This window comes from Oncorhynchus clarkii, unplaced genomic scaffold (genome assembly GCF_045791955.1).
Source record: "Oncorhynchus clarkii lewisi isolate Uvic-CL-2024 unplaced genomic scaffold, UVic_Ocla_1.0 unplaced_contig_10417_pilon_pilon, whole genome shotgun sequence".
Taxonomy (NCBI): domain Eukaryota; kingdom Metazoa; phylum Chordata; class Actinopteri; order Salmoniformes; family Salmonidae; genus Oncorhynchus; species Oncorhynchus clarkii.
The window spans coordinates 565,001-587,248 of record NW_027257929.1 but is presented as its reverse complement, the minus strand read 5'-3'; the positions used below and the strand labels follow the sequence as shown (position 1 = coordinate 587,248).

General features: G+C 46.3%; 1 protein-coding gene across 1 annotated transcript in view; it reads right to left on the bottom strand.

The window, feature by feature from the left end:
• The window catches only part of LOC139393684 (glutamate receptor-interacting protein 1-like), a gene marked incomplete at its 3' end in the record, with an annotated part of 523,241 nt that overhangs the window by 34,751 nt on the left and 466,242 nt on the right, over nt 1-22,248 (bottom strand). The window lies entirely within an intron of this gene.

The following is a 22,248-nucleotide window of genomic DNA, read 5'->3' as shown; positions in this document are numbered from 1 at the left end:
CCATCAGACTATTCTCATTTTAATCTTGTCTTTACTAATATGTCAAATTGGTTTGGATTTAGAACGGTCCATTATCCAATGGGAGGAGCAGAGGCAGAGGGGTCAAATCCCTGTAATCAGTATACACTGGGAAAGAAAATGGAGGCCACTTTCCCTGCGGTTTTTCAAGCAGGTCGGCTTCTCCAGGTTTTATAACAACAATATGTCACGGTCGTTGAATGGAGATAATAATAATACATTCTTCTTATTTAACAAAAACAAACGTGACACTAATATATATATATATATATAAACAAGTGCAGACACAGGCAACTAACCATAGACAATAACCCACAAAATACCCAAGGAATATGGCTGCCTAAATATTTTTTTTTATTTTTTTTTTATTTTTTTTTTTTTTACCTTTATTTAACCAGGCAAGTCAGTTAAGAACAAATTCTTATTTTCAATGACGTCCTAGGAACAGTGGGTTAACTGCCTGTTCAGGGGCAGAACGACAGATTTGTACCTTGTCAGCTCGGGGGTTTGAACTCGCAATCTTCCGGTTACTAGTCCAACGCTCTAACCACTAGGCTACGCTGCCGCCCCAACGATAAACAGCTGCCTCTAATTGAGAACCAATCTAGGCAACCATAGACCTGCATAAACACCTAGACTAGTGAAAAACACCCGTAGACATACATCACCCATGTGTTGGAGGAAATTATAGTTGAAATGATTAATTATGTATACATTTAGCTTAGAACCATTTATTTTAATACTATTATGTTATGGTATGAAATGTATGGGTTCTTGGCTAAACTGTTACTGAACATGTAAGTAAAACGAATTAATTGTCTGGACCTTGGGTTTAAGGGAGAGGGATGGCATATCTCTTTAGACAGATTGGAATGTTTGTTTTATGAGGGGAGTAGAAGACAGTCTCCAGACCTGAAGACACTGCGCTATTGTGTGGATCGGAGAGAGTGTGAGAAACTGATGACGTCATTTTCAGTTTATAACCTGTGGAAAAATGTGTATGAAACCAGTACTCTCTTGAATTAAACGCTATAACCTGACCTTTAATAAGACTGGTCTCGATCTATTTCATGCATAATTAATGAATTTACAACTCATTAATGAAATAGAGAGAGTGCGAATTTTGGTTTTGGCTACAAAACATATAGGAATTTAGAATTCCACTAACAATACCCATGTCACACCCTGACCTAACCAAAATATATAAAGAAAACAAAGAATACTGAGGTCAGGGCGCGACACAATACGTGTTTAATATCAGCTGCTGAGAAATACCTAGTAGCAGCTGGGATCCACCATTTATGAGTCACAGCCATCAACATTCGGCTTTCATATGGGATCATACACAGAAACGTCTGGGCTTACAAGAACACTTAGAAGCATGCAGCCTCTCGTTGCGTGACAGGCGATATTCTGCCAACAACTCTGCACGCCGTGGGGCTCTCCTACTCGAGAGCGTCATTTTGGAATAAACCAAGTGAAATCTGTTTCATTTTGGAATAAACCAAGTGAAATCTGTTTCATTTTGGAATAAACCAAGTGAAATCTGTTTCATTTTGGAATAAACCAAGTGAAATCTGTTTCATTTTGGAATAAACCAAGTGAAATCTGTTTCATTTTGGAATAAACCAAGTGAAATCTGTTTCATTTTGGAATAAACCAAGTGAAATCTGTTTCATTTTGGAATAAACCAAGTGAAATCTGTTTCATTTTGGAATAAACCAAGTGAAATCTGTTTCATTTTGGAATAAACCAAGTGAAATCTGTTTCATTTTGGAATAAACCAAGTGAAATCTGTTTCATTTTGGAATAAACCAAGTGAAATCTGTTTCATTTTGGAATAAACCAAGTGAAATCTGTTTCATTTTGGAATAAACCAAGTGAAATCTGTTTCATTTTGGAGTAAACCAAGTGAAATCTGTTTCATTTTGGAGTAAACCAAGTGAAATCTGTTTCATTTTGGAGTAAACCAAGTGAAATCTGTTTCATTTTGGAGTAAACCAAGTGAAATCTGTTTCATTTTGGAATAAACCAAGTGAAATCTGTTTCATTTTGGAATAAACCAAGTGAAATCTGTTTCATTTTGGAATAAACCAAGTGAAATCTGTTTCATTTTGGAATAAACCAAGTGAAATCTGTTTCATTTTGGAATAAACCAAGTGAAATCTGTTTCATTTTGGAATAAACCAAGTGAAATCTGTTTCATTTTGGAATAAACCAAGTGAAATCTGTTTCGGGAACGTCGATCGTTGTAATATGTCTTCACAACTTAAAACACATTTCATTAAACTGTCGACAGGCCCTTCTCCTCTGCACGCTGGAGAAAGGAACGAAGAAGAAGAGAGAGGAGGATATGGAAACGTACTGTGGTGAGATATTCTGTAGCTAAAGGTAATGTGTCAGCCTATTAATTATCAAAATATTTTTAAAAAATCCCCAATTAGTAGACTATTGAAAATCAAATACAAATTCACTATAATTGTAGACTAACTTTGTAAGCCGCCCAACTAATCAATGAACCAACAGCAACCGTCTAGGCCTATACATTCTCTCCCATCAGGTAACCAGTCCATCTAGTATAGGTCTATCTATACATTCTCTCCCATCAGGTAACCAGTCCATCTAGTATAGGCATATCTATACGTTCTCTCCCATCAGGTAACCAGTCCATCTAGTATAGGCCTATCTATACATTCTAGAAACAACATTCACAACGACCATGTGTTCCACTCAGTTTCAACCTGCTGTTGAACTTCTTTCTTCAAATTGATCATCACAGTGAGGTGATGTTATAAAAGCAGGATACTGTTTGGATGATCCGTGTTTGATGTGATGTTATAAAAGCAGGATACTGTTTGGATGATCCGTGTTTGATGTGATGTTATAAAAGCAGGATACTGTTTGGATGATCCGTGTTTGATGTGATGTTATAAAAGCAGGATACTGTTTGGATGATCCGTGTTTGATGTGATGTTATAAAAGCAGGATACTGTTTGGATGATCCGTGTTTGATGTGATGTTATAAAAGCAGGATACTGTTTGGATGATCCGTGTTTGATGTGATGTTATAAAAGCAGGATACTGTTTGGATGATCCGTGTTTGATGTGATGTTATAAAAGCAGGATACTGTTTGGATGATCCGTGTTTGATGTGATGTTATAAAAGCAGGATACTGTTTGGATGATCCGTGTTTGATGTGATGTTATAAAAGCAGGATACTGTTTGGATGATCCGTGTTTGATGTGATGTTATAAAAGCAGGATACTGTTTGGATGATCCGTGTTTGATGTGATTTTAGATTGTATTTTCATTGATGTCAGAGTGGTTAGACGAACAATAGAGCCCTGAGTACAAGGCCATTAGGACCTGATGGAGGAACAATAGAGACCTGAGTACCAGGCCATTAGGACCTGATGGAGGGACAATAGAGCCCTGAGTACCAGGCTAATAGGACCTGATGGAGGGACAATAGAGCCCTGAGTACCAGAATATTAGGACCTGATGGAGGGACAATAGAGACCTGAGTACAAGGCCATTAGGACCTGATGGAGGGACAATAGAGACCTGAGTACCAGGCCATTATGACCTGATGGACGAACAATAGAGCCCTGAGTACCAGGCCATTAGGACCTGATGGAGGAACAATAGAGACCTGAGTACCAGGCCATTAGGACCTGATGGAGGAACAATAGAGACCTGAGTACCAGGCCATTAGGACCTGATGGAGGAACAATAGAGGCCTGAGTACCAGAATATTAGGACCTGATGGAGGGACAATAGAGGCCTGAGTACAAGGCCATTAGGACCTGATGGAGGAACAATAGAGCCCTGAGTACCAGAATATTAGGACCTGATGGAGGGACAATAGAGCCCTGAGTACCAGAATATTAGGACCTGATGGAGGAACAATAGATCCCTGAGTACCAGAATATTAGGACCTGATGGAGGAACAATAGAGCCCTGAGTACCAGAATATTAGGACCTGATGGAGGAACAATAGAGCCCTGAGTACCAGAATATTAGGACCTGATGGAAGAACAATAGAGCCCTGAGTACCAGGCCATTAGGACCTGATGGAGGGACAATAGAGCCCTGAGTACCAGAATATTAGGACCTGATGGAGGAACAATAGAGCCCTGAGTACCAGAATATTAGGACCTGATGGAGGAACAATAGAGCCCTGAGTACCAGAATATTAGGACCTGATGGAGGAACAATAGAGCCCTGAGTACCAGAATATTAGGACCTGAAGGAGGGACAATAGAGCCCTGAGTACCAGAATATTAGGACCTGATGGAAGAACAATAGAGCCCTGAGTACCAGGCCATTAGGACCTGATGGAGGGACAATAGAGCCCTGAGTACCAGAATATTAGGACCTGATGGAGGAACAATAGAGCCCTGAGTACCAGAATATTAGGACCTGATGGAGGAACAATAGAGCCCTGAGTACCAGAATATTAGGACCTGATGGAGGAACAATAGAGCCCTGAGTACCAGAATATTAGGACCTGAAGGAGGGACAATAGAGCCCTGAGTACCAGAATATTATGACCTGATGGAGGAACAATAGAGCCCTGAGTACCAGAATATTAGGACCTGAAGGAGGGACAATAGAGCCCTGAGTACCAGGCCATTAGGACCTGATGGAGGAACAATAGAGCCCTGAGTACCAGAATATTAGGACCTGAAGGAGGGACAATAGAGCCCTGGGTACCAGGCCATTAGGACCTGATGGAGGGACAATAGAGCCCTGGGTACCAGGCCATTAGGACCTGATGGAGGAACAATAGAGCCCTGAGTACCAGAATATTAGGACCTGAAGGAGGGACAATAGAGCCCTGTGTACCAGGCCATTAGGACCTGATGGAGGGACAATAGAGCCCTGAGTACCAGACTATTAGGACCTGATGGAGGGACAGTAGAGCCCTGAGTACCAGACTATTAGGACCTGATGGAGGGATAGTAGAGCCCTGAGTACCAGGCCATTAGGACCTGATGGAGGGACAATAGAGCCCTGAGTACCAGACTATTAGGACCTGATGGAGGGACAGTAAAATCAACAGCCCTAGATGTGATGCAGTTGGTGTGCAGTAAAACCAACAGCCCTAGATGTGTGGCAGTTGGTGTGTGGAAAAATCAACAGCTGCTCATTGTGAGAGAGAGATGCACCATGTGATTTTTGGCTGCACTTCCACTAACAGCGGATGCAGTTCTCTCTGCTAACCCTCCTCCCCGGGGCACTGACCATTACCAGCAGACAGCCCTACACTAACCCATAGCCTGTCTGTGTCATGATCTGGTCAGCAGGGGCCAAGCAGGCAAGGACTGACCATACAACCTGACTGGGATGGAATCAGCATGGCTCTTGGTGAAGAGACAAGCACCACTCAGCCCTGTATAACCCCACACACAGTGCCAGTCAGTCAGTCCAGAATCTGTGTATGACTCAATGGTCTGAGAGAGAGAGAGACCAGAGAGAGAAAGAGAGAGAGAGAGAGGGGGAGAGAGGTAGAGATACAGAGATAGAGAGAGAGAGAGGTAGAGAGGTAGAGAGACAGAGAGACAGAGAGATAGAGAGATAGAGAGAGATAGAGAGAGAGATAGAGACAGAGAGAGAGACAGAGAGAGAGACAGAGAGAGAGACAGAGAGAGATACAGAGATTGAGAGAGACAGAGAGAGAGAGAGACAGAGAGAGAGAGAGAGAGAGACAGAGAGAGAGACAGAGACAGAGACAGAGAGAGATACAGAGAGAGAGAGAGACAGAGAGAGAGAGAGACAGAGAGAGAGAGAAAGACAGAGAGAGAGAGAGAGAGACAGAGAGAGAAACAGAGAGAGAGAGAGAGAGAGAGAGAGATAGAGGGGGGAGGAAGAGCACAGAGAGAGGTGCCATCTGGGTGCTCCCGTCTTCTGTTGACCCATCTAAAAGGCTTTTAGGAGGGCAGAGGACCAGAACTACTAGACTTTGTCCCAAATGGCACCCTATTCCCTTCATAGTGCCCTATTTTTAGTGCCGGTCCATAGTGCCGGTCCATAGTGCCGGTCCATAGTGTCGGTCCATAGTGCCGGTCCATAGGGCCGGTCCATAGTGCCGGTCCATAGTGCCGGTCCATAGTGCCGGTCCATAGGGCCGGTCCGTAGTGCCGTACGTAGGGAATAGGGTGCCTTTTGGGACTCAGACTAGTAGTTCTGGTGCTTAACAAGCTGCTAGGGGACTGTGGTTCAACTCCAACGTCCCTAAACCAATTCAAGTAAGACAACAAGGTCAGGAACAAGGTCAGCTATTCCAGGAAATTTCTTTTTTTTTATGTCAATATTATTTCTATGTTGGAGGGAGGCGGATCTGTATTAAGCTGTAAATCTTCAGAAGGAAACACTGAATCATGTCTCTTAAGACTGATCTGGTGAGGAACCTGATGAGATGAAGTCTGTCGTCATGCCAAGCTGATGCTTCAACATCTCTCTTCCTCATGTATGTACAGGCCTCTGTTAGGTTATAATACCTCATCTAGCAGGCCTCTGTCAGGTTATAATACCTCATCTAGCAGGCCTCTGCCTCTGTCAGGTTATAATACCTCATCTAGCAGGCCTCTGCCTCTGTCAGGTTATAATACCTCATCTAGCAGGCCTCTGTTAGGTTATAATACCTCATCTAGCAGGCCTCTGTGAGGTTATAATACCTCATCTAGCAGGCCTCTGTCAGGTTATAATACCTCATCTAGCAGGCCTCTGCCAGGTTATAATACCTCATCTAGCAGGCCTCTGTCAGGTTATAATATCTCATCTAGCAGGCCTCTGCCTCTGTCAGGTTATAATACCTCATCTAGCAGGCCTCTGTTAGGTTATAATACCTCATCTAGCAGGCCTCTGTCAGGTTATAATACCTCATCTAGCAGGCCTCTGTCAGGTTATAATACCTTATCTAGCAGGCCTCTGTCAGGTTATAATACCTCATCTAGCAGGCTTCTGCCAGGTTATAATACCTCATCTAGCAGGCTTCTGTCAGGTTATAATACCTCATCTAGCAGGCTTCTGCCTCTGTCAGGTTATAATACCTTATCTAGCAGGCCTCTGTCAGGTTATAATACCTTATCTAGCAGGCCTCTGTCAGGTTATAATACCTCATCTAGCAGGCTTCTGCCACCTTATAATACCTCATCTAGCAGGCCTCTGTCAGGTTATAATACCTCATCTAGCAGGCCTCTGTCAGGTTATAATACCTTATCTAGCAGGCCTCTGTCAGGTTATAATACCTCATCTAGCAGGCTTCTGCCAGGTTATAATACCTCATCTAGCAGGCCTCTGTTAGGTTATAATACCTCATCTAGCAGGCCTCTGTCAGTTTATAATATCTCATCTAGCAGGCCTCTGTTAGGTTATAATACCTCATCTAGCAGGCCTCTGTTAGGTTATAATACCTCATCTAGCAGGCTTCTGCCTCTGTCAGGTTATAATACCTTCTCTAGCAGGCCTCTGTCAGGTTATAATACCTCATCTAGCAGGCTTCTGCCTCTGTCAGGTTATAATACCTCATCTAGCAGGCCTCTGTCAGGTTATAATACCTCATCTAGCAGGCCTCTGTTAGGTTATAATACCTCATCTAGCAGGCCTCTGCCTCTGTCAGGTTATAATACCTCATCTAGCAGGTCTCTGCCTCTGTCAGGTTATAATACCTCATCTAGCAGGCCTCTGTTAGGTTATAATACCTCATCTAGCAGGCCTCTGTCAGGTTATAATACCTCATCTAGCAGGCCTCTGTTAGGTTATAATACCTCATCTAGCAGGCCTCTGTCAGGTTATAATACCTTATCTAGCAGGCCTCTGTTAGGTTATAATACCTCATCTAGCAGGCCTCTGTCAGGTTATAATACCTCATCTAGCAGGCCTCTGTTAGGTTATAATACCTTATCTAGCAGGCCTCTGTTAGGTTATAATACCTCAGCTAGCAGGCTTCTGCCTCTGTCAGGTTATAATACCTCATCTAGCAGGCTTCTGCCTCTGTCAGGTTATAATACCTCATCTAGCAGGCCTATGTCAAGTTATAATACCTCATCTAGCAGGCCTCTGTCAGGTTATAATACCTCATCGAGCAGGCCTCTGTCAGGTTATAATACCTCATCTAGCAGGCCTCTGTTAGGTTATAATACCTCATCTAGCAGGCCTCTGTCAGGTTATAATACCTCATCTAGCGGGCCTCTGTCAGGTTATAATACCTCATCTAGCAGGCCTCTGTCAGGTTATAATACCTCATCTAGCAGGCCTCTGTTAGGTTATAATACCTCATCTAGCAGGCCTCTGTTAGGTTATAATACCTCATCTAGCAGGCCTCTGTCAGGTTATAATACCTCATCTAGCAGGCCTCTGGCTCTGTCAGGTTTTAATACCTCATCTAACAGACCTCTGGCTCTGTCAGGTTTTAATACCTCATCTAGCAGGCCTATGGCTCTGACAGGTTTTAATACCTCATCTAGCAGGCCTCTGGCTCTGTCAGGTTTTAATACCTCATCTAGCAGGACTATGGCTCTGTCAGGTTATAATACCTCATCTAGCAGGCCTCTGTCAGGTTATAATACCTCATCTACCTACTGATTTTACATGCCATTTTGTTTGTCCCACTTGTGACAATGGCCTTAGGAGTTGGTAGGACAGCACACACAGATCTGAAACCAGGCTAACGTCTGTCAGGATGTTTCAGCCATGTACTGTATCTGTCAGGATGTTTCAGCCATGTACCATGTACTGTATCTGTCAGAATGTTTCAGCCATGTACTCTATCTGTCAGGATGTTTCAGCCATGTACTGTCTCTGTCAGGATGTTTCAGCCATGTACCATGTACTGTCTCTGTCAGGATGTTTCAGTCATGTACTGTATCTGTCAGGATGCTTCAGCCATGTACCATGTACTGTCTCTGTCAGGGTGTTTCAGTCATGTACTGTCTCTGTCAGGATGTTTCAGTCATGTAACATGTATTGTATCTGTCAGGATGTTTCAGTCATGTAACATGTACTGTATCTGTCAGGATGTTTCAGCCATGTACTGTATCTGTCAGGATGTTTCAGCCATGTACTGTATCTGTCAGGATGTTTCAGCCATGTACCATATACTGTATCTGTCAGGATGTTTCAGCCATGTACCATATACTGTCTCTGTCAGGATGTTTCAGCCATGTACTGTGTCTGTCAGGATGTTTCAGCCATGTACTGTGTCTGTCAGGATGTTTCAGCCATGTACTTAGTCTGTCAGGATGTTTCAGCCATGTACTGTGTCTGTCAGGATGTTTCAGCCATGTACTGTGTCTGTCAGGATGTTTCAGCCATGTACTGTGTCTGTCAGGATGGTTCAGCCATGTACTGTGTCTGTCAGGATGTTTCAGCCATGTACTGTGTCTGTCAGGATGTTTCAGCCATGTACTGTGTCTGTCAGGATGTTTCAGCCATGTACTGTGTCTGTCAGGATGTTTCAGCCATGTACTGTGTCTGTCAGGATGTTTCAGCCATGTACTGTGTCTGTCAGGATGTTTCAGCCATGTACTGTGTCTGTCAGGATGTTTCAGCCATGTACTGTGTCTGTCAGGATGTTTCAGCCATGTACTGTGTCTGTCAGGATGTTTCAGCCATGTACTGTGTCTGTCAGGATGTTTCAGCCATGTACTGTGTCTGTCAGGATGTTTCAGCCATATACTGTATCTGTCAGGATGAGACTGAGTGGATCATGATTGACAGTGAACTGTTGAAGATGAGGAAGTGGTGTGTTGCTGGGGAAAGTAATGATTTAATAACTGCGGGTTTGGATTGGCTGAGGGTTTTTTTTTTTTTTGGTGTGGCGAGCCAATCAATCTTCTTTGTTCAAAATCGTTTTTATGAGATTTTAATCATCAAATATCATTTTATTTTTTATTTTTTAAATGTCGATATTCAGCGAAAGCTGTTGCCACAGCCGTACCGTGGTGCGAAAGATCAATGCCTGTCAACACCAGACATTTTGGCACATTTTTCATCAGATAAAATAGGCCTACAGATGGCAAATCCACACAGACTACAGATGGCCAACAGTTGTGGAGACGGGCTTTATAATTATAAGCCTTTACAGTAGTGCATTATAACACGTTCATTCCTAAACATAAAGCCGAGAAATGTATTGTATAACTCTGAGAGGGCCCTTTTCCTCACCCTGACAGCATTGTCACCATATTTATCGTGTTGACACAGAACGTGTTGTCATCCGTTGCCTCTGCACTTTGTCTTTCATTGAATTAATGTGTTAACATACAACAAAGAGTTGCTCACAGCCTCACAGCTGAGCCCCAACACCGCTCTGGAAATATTGGACATTATCCCCCTTGACCTGGTTCTGGGAGCGAGGCCCGTAATCTGAGAGAAGCAGTGCAACGTGGGAGAGGAAGGCCTGTGAAGGGAGGAATAGACGTCATCCCGACTACTAATGACCTCACAGTGACGAGGCCCGTCTCTGAGAGAAGCAGTGCAACGTGGGAGAGGAAGGCCTGTGAAGGGAGGACGAGACATCATCCCAACTAATAATGACCTCACAGTGACTGGCTCTCCTCTCTGCCGTCCCCAGGGCTCTCTGAAAGGAACATCACAGTTCCTGAGTCCCAAATGGCACCCTATTCCCTGAATAGTGCACTACTTTTGACCAGAGCCTGTAGGATAGTGCACTATGTAGGGAATAGAGTGCCATTTGGGACTCCACTGTGGCTCTGAGGTTCTGTCACACTGAGAGGCAACTCAGAGAGAGAGAGAGAGAGAGAGAGAGAGAGAGAGAGAGAGAGGGAGTTAGAGAGGGGGGGTGAGAGAGAGAGAGACAGAGAGAGACAGAGAGAGAGACAGAGAGAGATACAGAGAGAGAAAGAGACAGAGAGAGAGATAGAGAGAGAGAGAGAGATACAGAGAGAGAAAGAGAAAGAGAGAGAGAGAGAGCGAGAGAGAGAGAGAGGGGCCTCAGAGGAAACACAAGAACACAGAGTCCATGGTGTGCCTAAAATACCAGCCATAATGCACAGACTGACGAGACAGACAGACAGACAGACACTCACACACATACCCACCAAAACACAACTTACACACACTCATTCATGTAAAAGACACAGCAGTGTCTTAACATTGACAGACAGCATCGTGCCAGGCAGCATCGTGCCAGGCCCTCCAGACTCCTGATGCTCCTATCTACACCCCAGGATAAAACCATTATGGAAATTCAACATGACTCATTCCCCTCACACACATCATCAGATCTTAAACATCTCTGGCCTCAGAGACTCCTCCCTTGTCTCCTCTACAGACTCCTCCCTCGTCTCCTCTACAGACTCCTCCCTCGTCTCCTCTACAGACTCCTCCCTCGTCTCCTCTACAGACTCCTCCCTCGTCTTCTCTACAATACTCCTCCCTCGTCTTCTCTACAGACTCCTCCCTCGTCTTCTCTACAGACTCCTCCCTCGTCTCCTCTAGACTCCTCCCTTGTCTTCTCTACAGACTCCTCCCTCGTCTTCTCTACAGACTCCTCCCTCTTCTCCTCTACAGACTCCTCCCTCTTCTCCTCTACAGACTCCTCCCTCACCTCCTCTACAGACTCCTCCCTCGCCTCCTCTACAGACTCCTCCCTCGCCTCCTCTACAGACTCCTCCCTCGCCTCCTCTACAGACTCCACCCTCGCCTCCTCTACAGACTCATCCCTCGCCTTCTCTACAGACTCATCCCTCGTCTCCTCTACAGACTCCTCCCTCGTCTCCTCTACAGACTCCTCCCTCGTCTCCTCTACAGACTCCTCCCTCGTCTCCTCTACAGACTCGTCCCTCGTCTCCTCTACAGACTCCTCCCTTGTCTTCTCTACAGACTCCTCCCTCGTCTTCTCTACAGACTCCTCCCTCGTCTCCTCTACAGACTCCTCCCTCGTCTTCTCTACAGACTCCTCCCTCGCCTTCTCTACAGACTCCTCCCTCGTCTCCTCTACAGACTCCTCCCTCGTCTCCTCTACAGACTCCTCCCTCGTCTTCTCTACAGACTCCTCCCTCGTCTTCTCTACAGACTCCTCCCTCGTCTTCTCTACAGTGCACAGTATTGTAGCTGACAAAAGGATGTGTAGAGATGGGAAATAAAGCCTCCATTTATTACCGCCTGAGTCAGAGGAGAGGGAAACAGGAGGGAAGGAGAGGAGGAGGGAAGGAGAGAAGAAGAGAAGCATGACATTTTGATGGAGAGTGCTTAACGACCTGACACCCTGAGAGATGTTCACCAGCCTCTCCCGGCTCTGACATTACAACACAGGCACATATCCCAGAGGAAAACCTCACCAGTCCTTCCTACAGACTAGACAAGACAGCAAGCCCCCCCCCCCCCCCCCCCCCCCGTCGTTAAAGTTCCAACAGCATGTTGTTTAGCGATCCAAAAACGAATTGACTTCTGATTGCATCTGCTGCTTCAGGCACCAGACTCCTCTACTGTGCTGCTTCAGGTACCAGACTCCTCTACTTTGCTGCTTCAGGTACCAGACTCCTCTACTTTGCTGCTTCAGGTACCAGACTCCTCTACGTTGCTGCTTCAGGTACCAGACTCCTCTACTTTGCTGCTTCAGGTACCAGACTCCTCTACTTTGCTGCTTCAGGTATCAGACTCCTCTACTTTGCTGCTTCAGGTACCAGACTCCTCTACTGTGCTGCTTCAGGTACCAGACTCCTCTACTTTGCTGCTTCAGGTACCAGACTCCTCTACTTTGCTGCTTCAGGTACCAGACTCCTCTACGTTGCTGCTTCAGGTACCAGACTCCTCTACTTTGCTGCTTCAGGTACCAGACTCCTCTACTTTGCTGCTTCAGGTATCAGACTCCTCTACGTTGCTGCTTCAGGTACCAGACTCCTCTACTTTGCTGATTCAGGTACCAGACTCCTCTATGTTGCTGCTTCAGCTACCAGACTCCTCTACTGTGCTGCTTCAGGTACCAGACTCCTCTACTGTGCTGCTTCAGGTACCAGACTCCTCTACTGTGCTGCTTCAGCTACCAGACTCCTCTACGTTGCTGCTTCAGCTACCAGACTCCTCTACGTTGCTGCTTCAGATACCAGACTCCTCTACTTTGCTGCTTCAGGTATCAGACTCCTCTACTTTGCTGCTTCAGGTACCAGACTCCTCTACTTTGCTGCTTCAGGTACCAGACTCCTCTACTTTGCTGCTTCAGGTACCAGACTCCTCTACGTTGCTGCTTCAGGTATCAGACTCCTCTACGTTGCTGCTTCAGGTACCAGACTCCTCTACGTTGCTGCTTCAGGTACCAGACTCCTCTACTTTGCTGCTTCAGGTACCTGATTCCTCTACTGTGCTGCTTCAGGCACCAGACTCCTCTACTGTGCTGCTTCAGGTATCAGACTCCTCTACTTTGCTGCTTCAGGTACCAGACTCCTCTACGTTGAAGTATCCGGGCTGACTAAATCCACCTGCTGTCTACTACCTACTGTCAACCGGAGGACAACACCTCTATTAAACAGTGATTAGAAAACAACAGAAAATATTTCACTATCTGACATGAAGGAGTCGAGTGACAACAGAATAATCCCCGTGAGGTCCTGAAGGCCATGTCTACAGGCTCTGTGTCGTCTCTGTACTCACCCACAGCAGTATGGAAAGCCTGACTGCCTCCGCAAAGGAACGCCATGGCAGAGTCAGACCGTAGTCTGGCACATCAGAGAAGACTGTCCCTAGAGTCCGGCAGGATGAAACGACACAAACACCTGCTGTCCCAGGGCAGCTCTACCCCCTGGCTTCTGGATAGTAGTTTCCTCCTGCACCATAGCAGTGTTACTAAGCCCTCAGCCCACAGCCCTGGCTGAGTACACCACGACGAACACACACAGAGATAACGGGAGAACAACCCCGTCCAGTCAACCACATCTAGGTCTCCAAACGTAATGCCTCTCGACAAGAGTAGAGAGAGAGATGTAGCTGGTGATCCCGTTATGTTGCCTCCCTCCTCCCCCTCCTCCTCCCTCCTCCTCCTCCCCCTCCTCCAGAACACTACTAGTTACTCAGCACAGCACTTATACACACCAGACAAAGAGGACTGGAAGAGAAAGTGGAGCGCACAAATTCCAGAGGCGTTCTCCAGGACGGAGCAGAGAAGAAGACAGGGATAAAAATATGTATAAAGAGGAAAAGAGGCACTTTGAATCTCACTGTCTTCAGGCCCTCTCCTGGGACTCTCTGTCTTCAGGCCCTCTCCTGGGACTCTCTGTCTTCAGGCCCTCTCCTGGGACTCTCTGTCTTCAGGCCCTCTCCTGGGACTCTTTGTCTTCAGGCCCTCTCCTGGGACTCTCTGTCTTCAGGCCCTCTCCTGGGACTCTCTGTCTTCAGGCCCTCTCCTGGGACTCTCTGCCTGCAGGCCCTCTCCTGGGACTCTCTGTCTTACGACCGACCCTATCCTGGGACTCTCTGTCTTCAGGCCCTCTCCTGGGACTCTCTGTCTTCAGGCCCTCTCCTGGGACTCTCTGTCTTCAGGCCCTCTCATCGAATCTCTCTGTCTTCAGGCCCTCTCCTGGGACTCTCTGTCTTCAGGCCCTCTCCTGGGACTCTCTGTCTTCAGGCCCTCTCCTGGGACTCTCTGTCTTCAGGCCCTCTCATCGAATCTCTCTGTCTTCAGGCCCTCTCCCGAATCTCTCTGTCTTCAGGCCCTCTCCTGAATCTCTCTGTCTTCAGGCCCTCTCCTGAATCTCTCGGTCTTCAGGCCCTCTCCTGAATCTCTCTGTCTTCAGGCCCTCTCCTGAATCTCTCTGTCTTCAGGCCCTCTCCTGGGACTCTTTGTCTTCAGGCCCTCTCCTGGGACTCTTTGTCTTCAGGCCCTCTCCTGGGACTCTCTGTCTTCGGGCCCTCTCCTGGGACTCTCTGTCTTCAGGCCCTCTCCTGGGACTCTCTGTCTTCAGGCCCTCTCCTGGGACTCTCTGTCTTCAGGCCCTCTCCTGGGACTCTCTGTCTTCAGGCCCTCTACTGGGACTCTCTGTCTTCAGGCCCTCTCCTGGGACTCTCTGTCTTCAGGCCCTCTCCTGGGACTCTCTGTCTTCAGGCCCTCTCCTGGGACTCTCTGTCTTCAGGCCCTCTCCTGAATATCTCTGTCTTCAGGCCCTCTCCTGGGACTCTCTGTCTTCAGGCCCTCTACTGGGACTCTCTGTGGCTGACTAAGGGCAGGCAGAGGCAGGACACATGCGTGTGAGACAGTACTGGACTGGAGTCGAATAGTCAGCTAGTCAGAAACCACTGTGTCTTTCTGTGGTTCCCTAGACTCCACACGTTAGCAGAGAGAGGGAGCGGAGGAGAAGCCTGTGTGCTACTAAGTTTCTGTTAGCAGAGAGAGGGAGAAAAAGACTGTCCAACCCAATCAGCATGACAGGAGAGTGGTGCACTGCACCTTGGGATGATGTGGTGAGGTCTTTATTTTGAGCAGATGACCTCACACACTTTACAGTCCAACACATCACGCAACGAGCAAAGCACCCCTAGTGTATGTGTGTGTGTGTGTGTGTGTGTGTGTGTGTGTGTGTGTACTGTGCTGTTTGTATTTGTGAAACCATTTGGCCAGGACGAAGAATGAAAAGAAATAGAGGAGAGTGATGCAGTAGAGTGTCCTGTCTGTTTTCAGCTGAGAGGAGAGTGATGCAGTAGAGTGTCCTGTCTGTTTTCAGCTGAGAGGAGAGTGATGCAGTAGAGTGTCCTGTCTGTTTTCAGCTGAGAGGAGAGTGATGCAGTAGAGTGTCCTGTCTGTTTTCAGCAGAGAGGAGAGTGATGCAGTAGAGTGTCCTGTCTGTTTTCAGCTGAGAGGAGAGTGATGCAGTAGAGTGTCCTGTCTGTTTTCAGCTGAGAGGAGAGTGATGCAGTAGAGTGTCCTGTCTGTTTTCAGCTGAGAGGAGAGTGATGCAGTAGAGTGTCCTGTCTGTTTTCAGCTGAGAGGAGAGTGATGCAGTAGAGTGTCCTGTCTGTTTTCAGCTGAGAGGAGAGTGATGCAGTAGAGTGTCCTGTCTGTTTTCAGCTGAGAGGAGAGTGATGCAGTAGAGTGTCCTGTCTGTTTTCAGCTGAGAGGAGAGTGATGCAGTAGAGTGTCCTGTCTGTTTTCAGCTGAGAGGAGAGTGATGCAGTAGAGTGTCCTGTCTGTTTTCAGCTGAGAGGAGAGTGATGCAGTAGAGTGTCCTGTCTGTTTTCAGCAGAGAGGAGAGTGATGCAGTAGAGTGTCCTGTCTGTTTTCAGCTGAGAGGAGAGTGATGCAGTAGAGTGTCCTGTCTGTTTTCAGCTGAGAGGAGAGTGATGCAGTAGAGTGTCCTGTCTGGTTTCAGCTGAGAGCAGAGTGATGCAGTAGAGTGTCCTGTCTGTTTTCAGCTGAGAGGAGAGTGATGCAGTAGAGTGTCCTGTCTGTTTTCAGCTGAGAGGAGAGTGATGCAGTAGAGTGTCCTGTCTGTTTTCAGCTGAGAGGAGAGTGATGCAGTAGAGTGTCCTGTCTGTTTTCAGCTGAGAGCAGAGTGATGCAGTAGAGTGTCCTGTCTGTTTTCAGCTGAGAGCAGAGTGATGCAGTAGAGTGTTCTGTCTGTTTTCAGCTGAGAGGAGAGTGATGCAGTAGAGTGTCCTGTCTGTTTTCAGCCGAGAGGAGAGTGATGCAGTAGAGTGTCCTGTCTGTTTTCAGCTGAGAGCAGAGTGATGCAGTAGAGTGTCCTGTCTGTTTTCAGCTGAGAGGAGAGTGATGCAGTAGAGTGTCCTGTCTGTTTTCAGCTGAGAGCAGAGTGATGCAGTAGAGTGTTCTGTCTGTTTTCAGCTGAGAGGAGAGTGATGCAGTAGAGTGTCCTGTCTGTTTTCAGCAGAGAGGAGAGTGATGCAGTAGAGTGTCCTGTCTGTTTTCAGCTGATAGCAGAGTGGTGAGGCGGGATGTCCTGTCTGTTTTCAGCTGATAGCAGAGTGGTGAGGCGGGATTGCCTGTCTGTTTTCAGCTGATAGCAGAGTGGTGAGGCGGGATGTCCTGTCTGTTTTCAGCTGATAGCAGAGTGGTGAGGCAGTAGAGTGTCCTGTCTGTTTTCAGCTGATAGCAGAGTGGTGAGGCGGGATGTCCAGGGATTACAGCCCCTTAAATTTTAACATGGGCGGCTCCGCGAGTCACTTCGTGTCAGACTCAATAAAGAACGCTTCCCTGGAGATGGGACTAGGGCTGGGGTGGTGGGGGAGAGGGGGAGAGAGGGGGGGGATAGCTTTACTGGTGATGGGACTAGGGCTGGGGTGGTGGGGGAGAGGGGGAGAGAGGGGGGGGGGGATAACTTTACTGGTGATGGGACTAGGGCTGGGGTGGTGGGGGAGAGAGTGAGAGAGGGAGCGGGGATAGAGGGAGAGGGGGAGAACTTTACTGGTGATGGGACTTGGGCTGGGATGATGGGGGAGAGGGGATAGAGGGAGAGGGGGAGAGGGGAGAGGGGATAGAGGGAGATGGGGAGCAAGGGAGAGAGGTAAATAACTTTACTGGTGATGGGACTTGGGCTGGGGTGATGGGGGAGAGAGTGAGAGAGGGAGAGGGGAGAGAGAGAGATAACTTTACTGGTGATGGGACTTGGGCTGGGGTGGTGGGGGAGAGGGGATAGAGGGAGAGGGGATAGAGGGAGATGGGGAGAGGGAGATGGGGAGAGGGGAGAGGGGATAGATGGAGATGGGGAGAGGGGGAGAGAGGGAGAGAGAGGGAGAGAGAGGGAGATGGGATAGAGGGAGATGAGGAGAGGGAGAGGGGAGAGAGGGAGAGGGAGAGAGAGGGAGAGGGGATAGAGGGAGATGGGGAGAGGGATATGGGGAGAGGGAGAGGGGAGAGAGGGAGAGGGGATAGAGGGAGATGGGGAGAAGGAGAGGGGAGAGAGGGAGAGGGGAGAGAGGGGAGAGAGGGAGAGGGGATAGAGGGAGATCGGGAGAGGGAGAGGGGAGAGAGGGAGAGGGGAGAGAGGGAGAGAGAGGGAGAGGGGATAGAGGGAGATGGGGAGAGGGAGATGGGATAGAGGGAGATGGGGAGAGGGAGAGAGGGAGAGGGGATAGAGGGAGATGGAGAGAGGGAGAGGGGATAGAGGGAGATGGGGAGAGGGAGATGGGGAGAAAAAAAAACAGAGCAAACTAGAATGCTATTTGGCCCTACACAGAGAGTACACAGCGGCGGAATACCTGACCACTGTGACTGACCCAAAATTAAGGAAAGCTTTGACTATGTACAGACTCAGTGAGCATAGCCTTGCTATTGAGAAAGGCCGCCGTAGGCAGACATGGCTCTCAAGAGAAGACAGGCTATGTGCTCACTTCCCACAAAATGAGGTGGAAACTGAGCTGCACTTCCTAACCTCCTGCCCAATGTATGACCATATTAGAGAGACATATTTCCCTCAGATTACACAGATCCACAAAGAATTCGAAAACAAATCCAATTTTTAAAAACTCCCATATCTACTGGGTGAAATACCACAGTGTGACATCACAGCAGCAAGATTTGTGACCTGTTGCCACGAGAAAAGGGCAACCAGTGAAGAACAAACACCATTGTAAATACAACCCATATTTATGCTTATTTATTTTAAAACACTGTATATATATATAATATGACATTTGTAATGTCTTTATTGTTATGAAAATTCTGTATGTGTAATATTTACTGTTAATTTGTATTGTTTTTCACTTTATATATTAACTTTATATATTATCTACCTCACTTGCTTTGGCAATGTTAACACATGTTTCCCATGCCAATAAAGCCCCTTGAATTGAATTAAAACAACAGAGACAGAGACAGAGACAGAGAGAGACAGATACGGAGAGAGAGAGACAGAGAGAGAGAGAGAGAGACAGAGACAGAGAGAGAGTGTGTGTGTGTGTGTGTGTGTGTGTGTGTGTGTGTGTGTGTGTGTGTGTGTGTGTGTGTGTGTGTGTGTGTGTGTGTGTGTGTGTGTGTGTGTGTGTTTACTCCATTTTAAATGGATGTATCTCCAATGAGGCCATGTAATCCTATGCAGTCCCTCATCTGCCTTCCTGCCCAGCTCAATGTGAAATGAGCAATAAATACAAATGCTTGTTTCCCTCATCTCGTTCTGTATCATTCCATCTCCAGGCTAGGAGATAATAACCATGATGGAGATAATAACCATGAAGGAGATAATAACCAGTAAGGAGATAATAACCAGGAATGAGATAATAACCAGGGCGGAGATAATAATCATAATTGAGATAATAACCAGAATGGAGATAATAACCAGGGAGGAGATAATAACCAGGAATGAGATAATAACCAGAATGGAGATAATAACCAGGAATGAGATAATAACCAGGAAGGAGATAATAACCAGGAAGGAGATAATAACCAGGAAGGAGATAATAACCAGGGATGAGATAATAACCAGGAAGGAGATAATAACCAGAATGGAGATAATAACCAGGAATGAGATAATAACCAGGAAGGAGATAATAACCATGAAGAAGATAATAAACAGGAAGGAGATAATATGCTGGAAGGAGATAGTAACTAGGAAGGATATAATAACCAGGACATATATAATAACCAGGATGGAGATAATAACCGGGAAGGAGATAATAACCAGGAAGGAGATAATAACCAGAATGAGATAATAACCAGGAATACAAAACTGATTTTAAAAAGCAAATACCTGCTTAAACAACATGAAAGTGAACATGAAGCACAGCCTTGGTTACCAATCTCTCCGTGATAAACAGTTCTCTAAGTTATCATGTCATACTGGGTTACCAATCTCTCCGTGATAAACAGTTATCTAAGTTATCATGTCATACTGGGTTACCAATCTCTCCGTGATAAACAGTTCTCTAAGTTATCATGTCATACTGGGTCACCAATCTCTCCGTGATAAACAGTTATCTAAGTTATCATGTCATACTGGGTTACCAATCTCTCCGTGATAAACAGAGTTCACTGCACATCGAGAGCAGAGAGCTGCTCGTTCTCTAAGTTATCATGTCATACTGGGTTACCAATCTCTCCGTGATAAACAGAGTTCACTGCACATCGAGAGCAGAGAGCTGCTCGTTCTCTAAGTTATCATGTCATACTGGGTTACCAATCTCTCCGTGATAAACAGTTATCTAAGTTATCATGTCATACTGGGTCACCAATCTCTCCGTGATAAACAGAGTTCACTGCACATCGAGAGCAGAGAGCTGCTCGTTCTCTAAGTTATCATGTCATACTGGGTCACCAATCTCTCCGTGATAAACAGTTATCTAAGTTATCATGTCATACTGGGTCACCGTGCAGTCACATCTAGACCAGTCAGTCTCTAGGTTATCATGTCATACTGGGTCACCATGCAGTCACATCTAGACCAGTCAGTCTCTAGGTTATCATGTCATACTGGGTCACCGTGCAGTCACATCTAGACCAGTCAGTCTCTAAGTTATCATGTCATACTGGGTCACCGTGCAGTCACATCTAGACCAGTCAGTCTCTAAGTTATCATGTCATACTGGGTCACCGTGCAGTCACATCTAGACCAGTCAGTCTCTAGGTTATCATGTCATACTGGGTCACCATGCAGTCACATCTAGACCAGTCAGTCTCTAGGTTATCATGTCATACTGGGTCACCGTGCAGTCACATCTAGACCAGTCAGTCTCTAAGTTATCATGTCATACTGGGTCACCATGCAGTCACATCTAGACCAGTCAGTCTCTAAGTTATCATGTCATACTGGGTCACCGTGCAGTCACATCTAGACCAGTCGTTCTTTATTTATTAATTTATATTTCACCTTTATTTAACCAGGTAGAACAGATCACCTTTATTTAACCAGGTAGACCAGATCACCTTTATTTAACCAGGTAGGCTAGTTGAGAAAAAGTTCTCATTTACAACTGTGACCTGGCCAAGATAAAGCAAAGCAGTTCGACACAAACAACAACACAGAGTTACACATGGAATAAACAAACATACAATCAATAATACAGTAGAACAAGTCTGTATACAGTGAGTGTAAATGAGGTAAGATAAGGTAGTTAAGGCAATAAATAGGCCATGGTGGCGAGGTAATTACAATATAGCAATTAAACACTGGAATGGTAGATGTGCAGAAGATGAATGTGCAGGTAGAGATACTAGTGTGCAAAGGAGAAAGATAAATAAATAAATACAGTATGGGGATGAGATAGATTGGATGGGCTATTTTACAGAGGGGCTATGTACAGGTGCAGTAATCTGTGAGCTGCTCTGACAGTTGGTGCTTAAAGCTAGTGAGGGAGATAAGTGTTTCCAGTTTCAGAGATTTTTGAAATTCGTTCCAGTCATTGGCAGCAGAGAACTGGAAGGAGACGCGGCCAAAGGAATAATTGGTTTTGGGGGTGACCAGAGAGATATACCTGCTGGAGCGCGTGTTACGGTTGGGTGCTGCTATGGTGACCAGCGAGCTGAGATAAAGGGGACTTTACCTAGCAGGGTCTTGTAGATGACCTGGAGCCAGTGGGTTTGGCAACGAGTATGAAGCGAGGGCCAGCCAACGAGAGCGTACAGGTCGCAATGGTGGGTAGTATATGGGGCTTTGGTGACAAAACGGATGGCACTGTGATAGACTGCATCCAATTTGTTGAGTAGAGTGTTGGAGGCTATTTTGTAAATGACATCGCCCGAAGTCGAGGCTCTCTAAATTATCATGTCATAGTGGGTCACCATGCAGTCACTTGAGTCTGAAGTCAGCTTTAATGTGGAAGAGTCCCTCTATCTCTGACATTAAGAGAAACATACAGGGACAACGTGCATCAGGATCCCTTTGATTGGGTGGAATCTATACACCACACACACACAGGTAGACCAGCTCAGAGATTAACAAACAGGTAGACCAGCTCAGAGATTAACACACAGGTAGACCAGCTCAGAGATTAACACACAGGTAGACCAGCTCAGAGATTAACACACAGGTAGACCAGCTCAGAGATTAACACACAGGTAGACCAGCTCAGAGATTAACACACAGGTAGACCAGCTCAGAGATTAACAGAGATTTAGACCAGCTCAGAGATTAACACACAGGTAGACCAGCTCAGAAATTAACACACAGGTAGACCAGCTCAGAGATTAACACACAGGTAGACCAGCTCAGAGATTAACACACATGTAGACCAGCTCAGAGATTAACACACAGGTAGACCAGCTCAGAGATTAACAGAGATTTAGACCAGCTCAGAGATTAACACACAGGTAGACCAGCTCAGAA